At 39.0% G+C, this 13143-nt stretch overlaps 1 protein-coding gene and 1 long non-coding RNA gene across 15 annotated transcripts in view; one reads left to right on the top strand and one right to left on the bottom strand.

The window, feature by feature from the left end:
- Window positions 1–13143, top strand: part of MAGI1 (membrane associated guanylate kinase, WW and PDZ domain containing 1) — a 677859-nt gene that overhangs the window by 299796 nt on the left and 364920 nt on the right. The gene's annotated exons all lie outside the window — the stretch shown is intronic.
- On the bottom strand, window positions 4690–11544 carry LOC105728944 (uncharacterized). The gene is made up of 5 exons (XR_001110164.3): window positions 11288–11544; window positions 8670–8740; window positions 6954–7015; window positions 6048–6165; window positions 4690–5283 (listed from the first exon to the last, which is right to left on the bottom strand). It is a non-coding gene; the product is annotated as an uncharacterized LOC105728944 (long non-coding RNA).

Below are 13143 nucleotides of genomic sequence, written 5' to 3'. Positions count from 1 at the left end.
TCTTCCCTGTATTGGAACAGTGTTACATCATTGTCTTATTCCCTGTTGTATCAGTATTTAGCACATTGCTGGATTCTAACTCAGGGCATAACTGGTAAATAAATTAATTAGTTCTGAACATTGACTTGTTATTTACTGGAAGAAGTTGCTTTTATTCATTAATTTTAGGGCAGATTTCTTCATCCATCTCTCCATTTATCCGTCCATCCATCCATCCATCCATCCAATTTAAAAGTCTTGATGCAAGTGTGAGGATATTAACAATCAGTTTTGGCTGGTGAGTACAATGGTGTTTGTGATATTCTAGGAATGAAGTTGTCTTTGAAATTTTTAGTGAGATGATTAATTTTATGTGTCATCTTGAGTGGGTTCCCAGAGAGCTGGTAAAACATTATTTCTGGGTATATCTGTAAGAGTGTTTCTGGAAGAGGTTAGCATTTGAATCAATAAACTGTGTAAAGAAGATCTGCCCTCACCAGTGGGGATGCGCATCATCCGGTCCTTCGCTGGCCTGGATAGAACACAAATATGGAGGAAGGATGAACCTGTTCTCTCTTCTTGAGCTGGGACACCCGTCTTCTCCCACCCTTGGACATTGGATCTCTTGGTTTCTGGGCCTTTGGCCTCTGGGGGATTTAGCCCAGCACAACCCTCACTCACCCCAGGTTCTCAAGCCTTCTGTCTTGGATTGGGAGTTTATGCCATGATGGATTGAATTATACTACCAGTTTTCTTGGTTCTTTAGCTTGCAGTTAGCAAATTGTAGGACTCTTTGGCCAATTCATGTGAGCCAATTCCTATAAATAAGCCTCTTCTTATACATCTATCTATCTATATATGTCCTATTGGGTCTGTTTCTCTGGAGAGCCCTGACTAATACAAAGAGTATTCTTTTAAAAGGAGGCTCTGTTCTTGTCACCTAGAGCTCTATTGATCTAAAAGTCACCACTGGAAGATCCTAGATAGGTGAAGCTGCTACTTTTGCTAGGAATTTTTCTTATGGGTTAGAAAAAGAATGAGAGAAAGATAGAAATGAAAGTGCCCTTGTGGCAAGACCTGTAGAAAACCATAAGAGAATTTAATGATGGTAACAGAGAATGAACCATCTGCTCTCTGAATTCATGTTCAAAAATATCAGTGTTATTCCTGAAAATTTTACGTCTGGGAGATTTAATTGTTGAAGTGTCTTAGGTAAGAGCAGTGTTTTTAGAGATGAAGACATGGGTTCACATTGCAGCTTGCACACTCACTGGGAGTGGAACTTTGATCAGGCTATCTAATCTTCATGGGTCTCTATGAAATCTGACTGTGGAGATAAGAATGGTGCTCACAGAGGCTTCACCTACTGACATGGTGCCTGTGAAGTGCTTGATATAGTACCTGGCACATTGTAAGTATTTAATGAGTGGCAGCAGACATCAATGTTAATATATGTGTATTGGCATGTCAAATTTCCTTTGTTGTAGGTGAAAATTAGCAGAGGGAGAATCTTTAATTGTGGAGTCTCCTTGGTCAGCACATGTTGCTTTTCGTCTTCAGTAGGTTGTTGATAATAATGATAACTGAGGTGTTGCTTGGGGGTTTGGGGGTTGCATTTTTATACCAGCTAAGGATCTTTCACTGGATTGGATTGATCCCTAGCAAGACCCGTGAATACCAAATTCAGTGCTATCTGACCATCTGTAGGGGTTTCAGATTGCCCCGGATCTGTTGACAACATTACTGCCTACTGTGATTTATAATTTACACATAATAGATCAACTCCATGGAATGTCTCTGATCTCATGCATCTTAGTGGTTTTTATGTAGATCTCACCATCTTACATAACCTTAGGAATCACCTCCAATATTTATATTTTCTATTGACCTCTTGTATGCGCACACACACACACACACACACACACACACTCCTCTCTCTCTCTCTCTCTTTTAAAAACAGGCTTTATCCACTTTTGAAATGAGAGCCCCCCCAACACCAAAATACATAACTTATTCCGTTTGTCTATTATCAGAACACTAGCAGACAGCAATCTATAAAGTAAAATTTTAAACAAAGCAGTCTGCATGGCTCTTATTCATTCTCAAGAAAAAAGTAAATGCTAGGAATACAGCATGATTCCAATAAGTATTTAATGAAACATCTTCAGAGGTAAATGACATTCATAGATATTTAACTTTAGCTTTGTGTTTCTTTCAGGAGTAATTTATTATTAAATAAGGGTCTTTTGCCAGATTTTCAAGTAACTCAATTGTATGCATAGGTATGTACTTTCTTTTCTGAGAAGCTTTCATGTGAATTGTAATGATCTATAGGATAATTTTAGGATTTGTCTTCCTTCCCCGCTTCCCCTCCCCTCTCTTCTCCTCCCCTCCCCTCCTGCTGTTTATCCAGATATGATACTGGATTTAGCTTCCCTAGAAATTTATAATAAAACCATACACACATTCAAGGGGACTGGTCCTTTTATTAGGTTTTAAGAACTCTGCTTCATTCAGGAATCTTCAGCAGTCATATATTTGAGTTGGAAACAGTCACTAAGGAGTTTTCAGTGCTGTTGAAATAGAGATTTGACTAATGATAATGAGGGTTATATAGATAAGACAGTTTTTGTTTTCTTTTCTGTATTTTTTTTTTTTGAGACAGGATCTCGCTGTGTTGGCTCGGCTGAAGTGCTGTGGCATGATCATGGGTCACTGCTGCCTCAAACTCCTAGGCTGATGAGATCCTCCTGCCTCAGTCTTCCAAGTAGCTAGGGCTATAGGCAAGTGCCACTGTACTTGGCCAAGTTTTTACATTTTTGTAGAAGCAGGCTCTCCCTGTATTGCTCAGGCTGCTTGAACTCCTAGGATCAAGTCTTCCTCCCATCTCCTGCCTCAGCCTCCCAAAGTGCTGAGATACAGGTTTGAGCCAGAACACCCAGCCAAGACAGCAGTTTTAACCTGCAAATGAAAAATCAGTTGGCATCCTTATCTGCTGAACCTGTTCTCCAACCCCTAGTCTGTCAGCTATGGGAAAAATGGACTGAGACAATGTCCTTCTTTTTGAAAAAGATAAATGGATCTCAGAAAGGGACATTATACTGATAGGAGGAGTAGATTGGAGTTTAAATCAGACCCAAGATGGAGAAAAGTAATGCTCAGAATTAGAGCAGGAACTTTGGTGTTGAACAGTAAACCTGCATTGCCATCCCTGGGAGAGGATGAATAATAGCTGTAGTGACACGGCCTCCTACAAACATGTGAAGGTGATTTCATTGCTTCCATCCCCTTCTTGAGAGTGTCCATCTGACTATCTTCTGTGCTTCTGGACTGAGCTGGCAGAGAAAGAAGTAGCCTAGATGGTTGCAGTGATTTATTTATGCCTTAATATGCCATATAAAGCCACTTTGTTTCAAGATTAAGATCAAACATTCAAGGAAGGGACTGGCTGAAGATTTAAACAGTCTTCAAATTACCACATCTGCTACATCTGTCCCTATAAACCAGATGGTTTTTTGATAGGATGAATCTCATTGTGCAAGAGATGGATGAGGTTTCCTTCTCTGGTTTTTCTCATGGATTGCAGTCGCCACCGACAGATAATCTTGGAACAGAAATGTCTGCGCTGATGGGCTAAATCCAAGATATTGTCATTATTTGTTTTTCTCAGTACTGTGTTTTGAGGTCATTCAAACATTCTAAAATATAGAGATTTTTACATACAATTAATTTTCTGCCTTTTTGCTTAAAAAAACAAGACATGGCTGGGCGTGGTGGCTCATGCCTGTAATCCCAGCACTTTGGGAGGCCAAGGTGGGCGAATCACCTGAGGTCAGGAGTTCAAGATCAGGCTGTGTAACACGGTGAAACCCCGTTGCTACTAAAAATACAAAAAATTAGCCAGCCATGGTGGTACACACCTGTAATCCCAGCTACTCAGGAGGCTGAGGCAGGAGAATTGCTGAGACCCAGGAGTTGGAGGTTGCAGTGAGCTGAGATCACGCCATTGCACTCCAACTGGGACAACAAGAGTGAAACTCCTTCTTAGAACAAACAAAGAAACAAACACAATGACAAAACAAGTGATTTTGGAACCCTGAATCCAGACAATCAGCAAGAACTTAATAGATTCTTGCCCCATTAATGGGGCAGGAGATTCACCAGTTTGCCACAGTCCTAATCATTCCCTGATATGTTATACCTAGTTCATTTCTCTCATTTGAGTTTCTCATCAATGAATTCAAGAATCAGAGTCATAGTTTTTTTCCCAGACCCTTAAAGACCCTTCTTAGCATGTAGTCTAATACTTTGAGTTAGCACAACTCCAGGAAGTAGTTCAGACTTGGGGAATGAGGGAAGATATGCATTACTTTGCTTAATTGTGATGTATAATCTGTAGCAGGATATTTGCATAATTTTGTTATGATAGTTTATAGTAAAAACGCAAGTCTCAAAGGAGTTTTGTGTATTTTATTGACGGAATCCTCATTCTATTCAACTGCACATTCTTGTGATGCTATGCTGTGATTAGCAGTCTTTCTTCTTTTACTGCTGTAATGTTGATACCCTCCAGAGGGTGGTAGAGAGCAGCTTGATGTTAGAGAATTCGAGGCAGCATACTGGTTTGAAATGATTCAGAAACCATACCTGTCTTTCTTGCATAGCTAATCCTGATAGTACATGGAGCTCTTGGAAAGTGTGGCAGGAAGGAGGAGGTTGTACTCTTTAGTAATTACTGCTTATCAGTATCCCCAAGAATCAGTCTAATGAGATGTGGGTTTGTGTACAAAGTCTTTGTAAGTTTTCATGTCTTATAAATGAGAGTAGCCCAATCTGGTTTGTCTGTGTGTTTTGTCTAAGTGCAGAACACCTGGACTGCAATCCTAGCATAGAGATATTGAAAAGAGGCCGGAGCTTTTCTTCTCTAGATTCTGTTTTCTCTCTAAGGTTGGTGCCTTCCTCTTCATACTGAGACTGAATTCATTTTATTCCTGCACAGTTCAGCAGGGGCTAATTTGCTAAATTGATTTATGTGAATGTTTTCTACCAGGACGCTATGTAATTTAAAGAGGAAAAATGTTCATGAGAACTTAAAATAGAATTGTTTAATAGCGACATTTCATTATCATCCCAAGTGTGCCACAGATAAGCACCTCTGACAATATTCTACATGACAGTTTCTAAAATTTAGACATTTATTCTGTCCTGTGCTTGTAAACTTAGAAAGAATGCAGATTACACCTTATATTCCAATTCTGGCTACTATTCACATTTACCGTTCTTCTTAGTATCAGTCTTCGAATCCTGGGGATAAATAAGAACAGTTTACTTATAGGCTGAATTTTAGGAGCACCATTTATTATTTAAAGCACTAACAATGGCTAATTTATGCAAGATAATGTAAATTTCTCTTTCATTTTTATTTTGAGACAGGATCGCACTGTTACCCAGGCTGGAGTGCAAAGGTACAATCACAGCTCACTGCAGCCTCAACCTCCCAGGCTCAAGTGATCCTCCCACCTCAACCTCCCCAGTAACTGGGACTACAGGCATGCACCACCAGGCCCAGCTAGTTTTTTTTTTTGTGTGTGTATATATATATGTGTGTGTGTGTATATATGTGTGTGTGTGTATATATATGTATTTTAGAGATGGGGTTTTACTGTGTTGCCCAGACTGGTCTTGCACTCGTGGACTCAAGTGATACACCCACCTCAGCCTCCCAGAGTGCTGGAAGTACAGGTGTTAGCCACCATGCCTGGCTGTAGATGTCCTTAAATGCTGTTAGAATTCTGTTTTAACCCATCTGGAGCCAAGTTTTAAGGCAGGCTGTGTGATGGTGTTTTTAGCCATAACATGAAAATTCCCTTTATGTATGTCTGACTTGGCAAACAAACATTCCCATATTTGCTCCAAAGCTATTACACTCTGAAGCCAGGGTTTATCTCCTGAGAGTTCAGCCTTTTATTTATATACCATTCATTAAATCACAGGGGTATGGGTTATATGTTTTAAATAGACATTTTGATCACCCTTCAGGGAAACTAGAAGAAATGCACCATGGTTACCTTTTGAGTTATCCAGTCACTAGATTTGGGGGCTAGAAGATACCTCCAGAGGTAACTTGATTCATTGTGATTCTTTTCATTGAATTTGACAAAACTTGCAATTGAGGTAACCATTTTGCTTATTAAAAAGAAAAAAAAAACCCAAGGGGGAGAGTTAGACAATTAACAGATTATATTCTACAGCTCTGACAACACTTCAGCCTCTCACAATGTTTTGCCTTTAGAGAAAACAAAAAATGTGCTCTTTCAGTGACCATTTGTTCATTTGTTTATCCATAGATCTTTCCATTCTAGGAAACACTTGTGGGATACAATACTGTCCTTATCTCCTCAGCAACATCTCCCCATGTTCCCACTAACAGACCTCTGATTTTGTGTCTAGTCAGCACAATTACTTGATCTCAGGCAAAGCAGGTCTGTCCCAGGTCATACATCATGAATCACGGTTGATGTAAGCCAGTCTGGTCAGTCCATTCTGCCACACCAGTGATTGGTCTAGAGTTGTACATGTGATCCATCTCTGGCCAATGAGACATGAGGGGAAGTAGGAGAGATTCCCTTCCTCAATAAAAATGACAGATACTCATGAAGATAGTCATTTTGCCCCTGTGTCCTGCTTCCTGCTTTTAATGAGGATATGTTGCTTGGAAAGGCAGTAGCATTTTGTGAAAATAAAGTGACAGGCTTGGGGAAGAAAATTCACATGCTGAGAATGGTGGAAGCCATTTTTTTTTTTTTTGGACAGCATTATTGAAGAGCTGAAGCAACCTCCCTCCAGATTTTGTGAGATAAATAAGCCACTAACTGTTTAAGCTACTGTTATGCAAAGATTCTCTTATTTGCAGCCAAAAGCATTCCTAACTGATAAACTACCTAAAAGGCAAGTGATATAATGGAGATATTCACCAATTCCACAGCAGTATATTTTGTCTCAATCTGCTCTTTGGTAAATATTATTTTCTTTTGGCCTGGAAAGAAAGACAGATGTTGAGAAATGTAATTAGACTCTTGGTGTGTGTGGCCAAATTTTAATTTTTAATTGAACATGAGGCCCCAAAGTGTTTAGTGACAGAAAGTAATCCAGCATCTCTTATTCAATCAAGTCATTCTGAACTATTGTATAACCAAAGATCAGTGGTAGCAGGATTGTATTACATGATGATTTTAATGTTCTGCCTTTTGTTGCTAACTGCTTGTTTTAAAATCTAGTCCAGTCTGCTGCTGAGACTGCAGTACTGTGTTTGCAGTAGATAGATTCAGAGATTCTCTTGGGAGACTCTCGTTATGGCTGGATTCCCAGAGCAGCTAAAAAGGTCAGGAGGTAGAGTTCACTTTCATTAGCAATGGGGAACCTCAAGGATGGGTTCCAGGGTCAGCAAACACAGATTTGGTCGAGGAATTTGGCCTTCCTGGGTAGTGGCTGTAATGTTTAGTAAAGCAGGATTGGCAGTGGCTCTTTCCTGAGTTAGATTCAGTGTTGTTTCTAAAGCTTTGGCTGTAAGTTTGTCCACTTCGACATTCAGATGAAACCATATCTATAAGTGATGGTATAAAATATGTATGTTTTATGTTTTATATTGTCTGTTGTGCACAATATTATACCCAAAATGTTTATACATAGTAATTTCACGTGATTTGAGCCAACCTCAAACTTTGGTCCTAGCTGTATTGTTAGCTGAGGTCATTGAGAACTTTCAACCAGGAAATATTTTTAAATGGATATAGTTTGTTTAGTAATATAGGTGCAAGCAACCTCAAAATATGCTTCCATAATGTAACAGAGATTTTGGGGTGACCTGCTGTCATGAATAGATAAGCAGTTTATAATTAGTGCGTTGGTCCTGTATGAATATATTTTTAGATAGCTTGTTTTCTTCAGAGTGAATATCATCCTCCCATGCCATTTTTTGTTAACTGATGATTTGTAGGACAGTTTTTTTTTTTTTTTTTTTTGAATAGAGATGGGGTTTCTCCATGTTGGTCAGGCTGGTCTCAAACTCCTGACCTCAGATGATCCGCCTGCCTCAGCCTCCCAAAGTGCTGGGATTACAGGCTTAAGCCACCATGCCCGGCCTAACAGATTTGTTTTTATTGGATAATGGAGAACACAGATTCATACCACACCACGTCCAAATTTTTGCAAAACTTGATTTAATCAGGTCAGAATTAATCAGGTTTTACTGCATGTCATTTCTATTTAATCTCAAGAGTTATTAAACACAGTGAATGTTCATTTTGTGAGGAGATGTCATATGGGTATTGATTAGGAATCAAAGTAAAGCCTTACTATTTTAAAAAATAATTGGCTTCGTTACACACTCAAGTTCTACTAGAGGAATAGTGCTTATGCAGTTAAAAAAGTTTTATCCCCAAATTCTTTTACTTAAGATTTAAAAAAAAGTGTTAAGCATAGTGGTGCCCTAGACAAAATAGTATTAAAGCAAACGTGGTTTTTCTTTGTGTCATTTCTTTGAGATGATTGTATGACAATACTGTTTGAAGGGTAAAAGTTCAACTGTGCCACAGAACGCCTACTCTTTGCTTAGCTGAATGACTATCTAGTTTGACTTATTTCTCCAGGATTTGGAATTTTAGGCCCCGGGTTTTGAGGAAGTAACTTACCATGTTTAGGGGTGAATTATTTCTCTTCATCTTTTTAGCCTTTCTTCTTGCTGTTTCCCACACAGCAGCAGCTGTTTTTAACAACAGAAATCATGTCATAGCATTTTCTTGCTGAAAACTGCTGAGCAGCTTCCTGCAGACGAAGATCTAAATTCCATACCATGGGCTATACAATCTCACGTGGTCTGTCCCTCTTTGCATCTCCAACCCCTCTTAGGCCACCTTCTGCCTCTCACAGGGTGCTCCAGCTCCAGTTGTCCTGTTCTTCATTTTCACTGAGCTCATTCCATCTCAAAGCATTTACTCTTGTCCTTTGCCTGATATGGGAATCTCCTTTTCCAGATCTTTCTTGGCTGATTCCTTCTCATGACCCCAGACTAAGTTCCTATGCCACCTCCTGAGTCTGGAAAATGCTATTCTGATAATACTTTATGTTAGCTTACATTGAGGTTGCCTGCACCTATATTAGCAAACAGACTGTATCCATTTACAGAGGTTTCCTGGTCTATTTTGGGTGGGGTACTAATTGACTTTCTTCTCAAATGATACCCCCACCCAAATCTCTACCTGTAGTCATTCTCCACCACATCATCTGGATTGTTCTCCACCACATCACCTGGATTGATATATCATCCTTAAAAATGTAATTTTCACTTCTGAATTTTATATATCTGTGTCCTATCGTCTGTCTGCCTCGGTGAAAATGGAAGCTCCATCTTGTCTACCTTGTTAACCCATCTTGTCTGTCTCTCTGAGGGAGACTGGGTACCCCAGTGCCTAGAGCATATTTGAGGCACTCATAATTACTCATTGCTTGAAACAAAAGGAAGGGAAACAAGCAATGTGTGAATATTGCTTGCATCTGGAATATTTTAGAAGTAAAATGACAGGATTAATTTAGGCCATTCAAATATATTACTCTCCTCCCCCAGTTTACATTCAGTTTATCATTAAAATATCGGCCTCATTAGAAGTTTCATTTGGAGTAATTCCCTTAGAGCTAGGCACGGTGGCATACACCTGTAGTCCCAACTACTCAGGAGACTGAGGCTGGAGGATTGCTTGAACCCAGAAGTTCGAGGCCAGCCTGGGCAAAATAGCAAGACCCCACCTCAAGAATGAATAAATAAATGGAATAACTCCTTGTTTCTTTATATATATAATAATTTGATTGTAACTCAAATGTTTATTGAAGCCCCTTTATCAGGTAACACAAATTAACTGTGTGAAGCAGTGGTTCTCAAGCTGTGTTCTGTGAATTACTAACTCTGGTAAAACTCCATTTAAATAGGTGTGCTGTCAGATAAGTTGTTGAATTGCAGCAGTATCATATTCTTTTAACATATTCTATCAGCATGTTAAAGAATTGTTATAAATCCTGCAGTGAAGAAATTGCTATTATGTTGTTTCACTATTTACTACACATATTTGGCCACGGAATTTTCTCCAATCCATGTGTTTTGTTTTCTTCCAAATTCCTGTTAACATTGTATGGAATTACAGGTTGAATATTCCTTATCTGAAATGCTTGGGACAAGAAGTGTTTCAGATTTTCGATTTTTTTTTTGATTTTAGAGCACATTGGATTTCAAATTTTTGGGTTAGGGATAATCAACTTTGTTTATCTGTCTCCCTTTATCTGTTCCATTCTGCCTTTCATCTTTTGCATGCCATGGCTATGATAGGTAATGGTGATACTTGCCTGGGGATTTGAAGCCCTGTCAAGATGCTCACAGGATAAGAGAACATCCTGAGGTCCCCAGGTGTCTGAATCCCCACCCAGGCCCCCAAGGGCTGAAGGCATCAGTGTTTCTAGGAACCCTGGTGGAGAAGTTGTGCTTTATAGCTCACTTGTGGATGGTGTCCTAGAGAAATTATGGCTCTCCTTCAGATCAGTGTATACAAAAGACAATAATTTTCTCTAGCCATTTTTGAGATATCACTTGTGAACTGAAGGTGGAATTATTTAGAGAATGCTGGGCTTTGTGAATGCTGCAAAAACTTGATATCTCAACAACAACAAAAATAGGGCAATATATGCCTGCCTTGCAGTGTGATCTTCAAAGATTTGCTAGACTTTCTGAATCTACTTCTTATCTGTAGGAAAATGTACATTGCAATACTTATCCACTGTCAGAGATTCAGTATCTTTACCAGATTGAATGGTTAGCATCCCGCATGCTGAATATTCTATTCTTTTAGACTTCCATTTTGACATAATTTAATTCAAAATCAAAGTTTCTCATTGTGAAATATTAAGCCAAGGTGTTTTATATAAAAAGCATTGAATTATCTTATTCCTCAGGTGGCATAGTTTAAATAAGATGGAAATGTAAATCTAATCAACGACATGACTATGTCTATTTTATACCATGTAGCTTCTTTAAAAAAGACTGATTCGTATGCAGCAGTAATTCATTTAATCTCAACAAGTCTTTGCATAATTTTATATTTCTTTACTATACTCACTTTGCCAAGAATGTGTTCATATAAATTACTTTTCCTCTGCTAAACTGGCTTCAGAAAATGCTTGAGAAGCAACTACCGACTATTAACCCTTTAAATAATGGTTTCTCTTTTCCTTTTCATTCCTTTATTTTTATGATGAATTAACTTACCTGGAATCAAGTTTTTGAGAATTTGAGTTTCCACCTTTTTCCTGTTATACATAGACTTTTCTAATGTTGGAGCAACCAGCTTGGAGAGTCTTGAAATGCTAACTTCCAGATCTTTTGTCTTTGATGATCGGCTAAGGCTGTGCTGCTCCCATTTTAAGTAGGCTGGAATGGAATGTGCTGCTACTTATTCCAGGATCTGGCAGAGTGAAGAAGGAGATGCACTAATTCCTGTCTTTTGGCATTGTTAGCTTGATGACATTTGCATTTCTTCTTTTCCATGCTATGCCAGAGAATGTCAAAAGGTTAGTCTACATGTCTACTTGCCAGGCTTACTTTCTCAATGGCCGAGTTGTCAAGCTGCAGCCACCAGTGTTTGGCAGAGTTGAAACAATAGAAGACTGTATGATAATTGTTCCTCTGTCCTCCTACTGTCTTGTTAGACATATAACAGGATATATAATACCATGTGGGTGGTGCTGTAATAAGAACTCGAGGATGTTTTATTCATCTTTGTAGCTATAGTGTGTGCTCAAATTATAATAGCTAATGTTTGAGATAGGTGCCACTACTCTCCCTGTTTTTCACATGGAGGTACTGGGGTACACAGAAGTCGAGTGGTCCCTTCAAGGCTACAAGGAGATAGAGCCTGCCTGGTTTCACATCTCAACATTATGGTTCCAGAGTCCATGCACTTAACCATTGTACTCTCCTGCTTCAATTGAATGACTTAATGATAACTAGAAGGGATAAAGAATCAAACTTTGTTGCAAAGTAATCTCATTTAGAGTTGCTTACTTCTGAGCAGATTGAAAAATTGAGTTCTTTTGACTCAAATCCTGGGCGTTGTGATTTAAAAATGAAATAGAAAGGTTTGAGCTGGGATTTTAATTTATGCTGTGTTTTTCATGGTGATTGATATGGTTAGGCTTTGTATTGCCACCCAGATTTCATCTCGAATTGAAGTGCTCATAATCCCCATGTGTGTGGGAGGGACCTAGTAGGAGGTAATTGAATCGGGGGATGGTTTTGGCTGTGCTGTTCTTAGGATAGTGAATGAGTTCTCATGAGATATGATGGTTTTATAAGGGGCTCTTTCCCTCTTTGCTCTGCACTTTTCTCTCCTGCTGCCATGTGACAAAGGACATGTTTGCTTCCGCTTCCATTTGATTGTAAGTTTCCTGAGGCCTCCCAAGTTATGTGAAATTGTGAGCCAATTAAACCTCTTTCCTATATAAATTACACAGTCTGAGGTATGTCCTTAGAGCAGCATGAGAACAGACTAATAAGGTGATCATTCATGTATTTAACAAATATTGAGCACCTAGTATATGTCAGACATTATCCTAGATAATAGAGGCTCCTCAGTGAACAACAAAGGGGAAAAGCCCTCCTTTCAGGTAGCATCCATTATAGTGGGCAGCATAGATTTATTTGATCCACTTATCCAGTAAAATTTCCCACCCAAAGACTTTGTAGTTATGGCTGTACTCAGGTGAAGTTATGCCTGTGCTCAGGTGATTGAGAATAATGGTTGTTCCATGCTGAAAGGGCTGTCTTCTGGATGGCTGAAGGATAACGTGAGCAAGCCATTCTGACAAGAACCTGAGAGATGTAACAGAATTACTCAGACATCTTTAGTGTGGTGGTGATATTTGTTGCTATGGTAACCACTTCTCTTAGCATCCCTCTCCACCACTACATTATAATTTTCACAGGACAGTATGAGTTTATATACAAACACATGTGCTTTTATAAAGCCTGGTCGAGGTGGAAGAAAGCTCTAGGACATGTGTTCTCTTTTTTAAGACATACAGTGTTTGGGCTAATTAAACCTGTCTGTTCAGGCGTATTATTGT

The sequence above is a fragment of the Aotus nancymaae genome, unplaced genomic scaffold (assembly GCF_030222135.1).
Source record: "Aotus nancymaae isolate 86718 unplaced genomic scaffold, 86718_ANA_hifiasm-v0.15.2.pri h1tg000067l, whole genome shotgun sequence".
NCBI lineage: Eukaryota > Metazoa > Chordata > Mammalia > Primates > Aotidae > Aotus > Aotus nancymaae.
The sequence above is the reverse complement of the archived record's forward strand: the minus strand, read 5'-3'. Positions and strand labels throughout refer to the sequence as shown.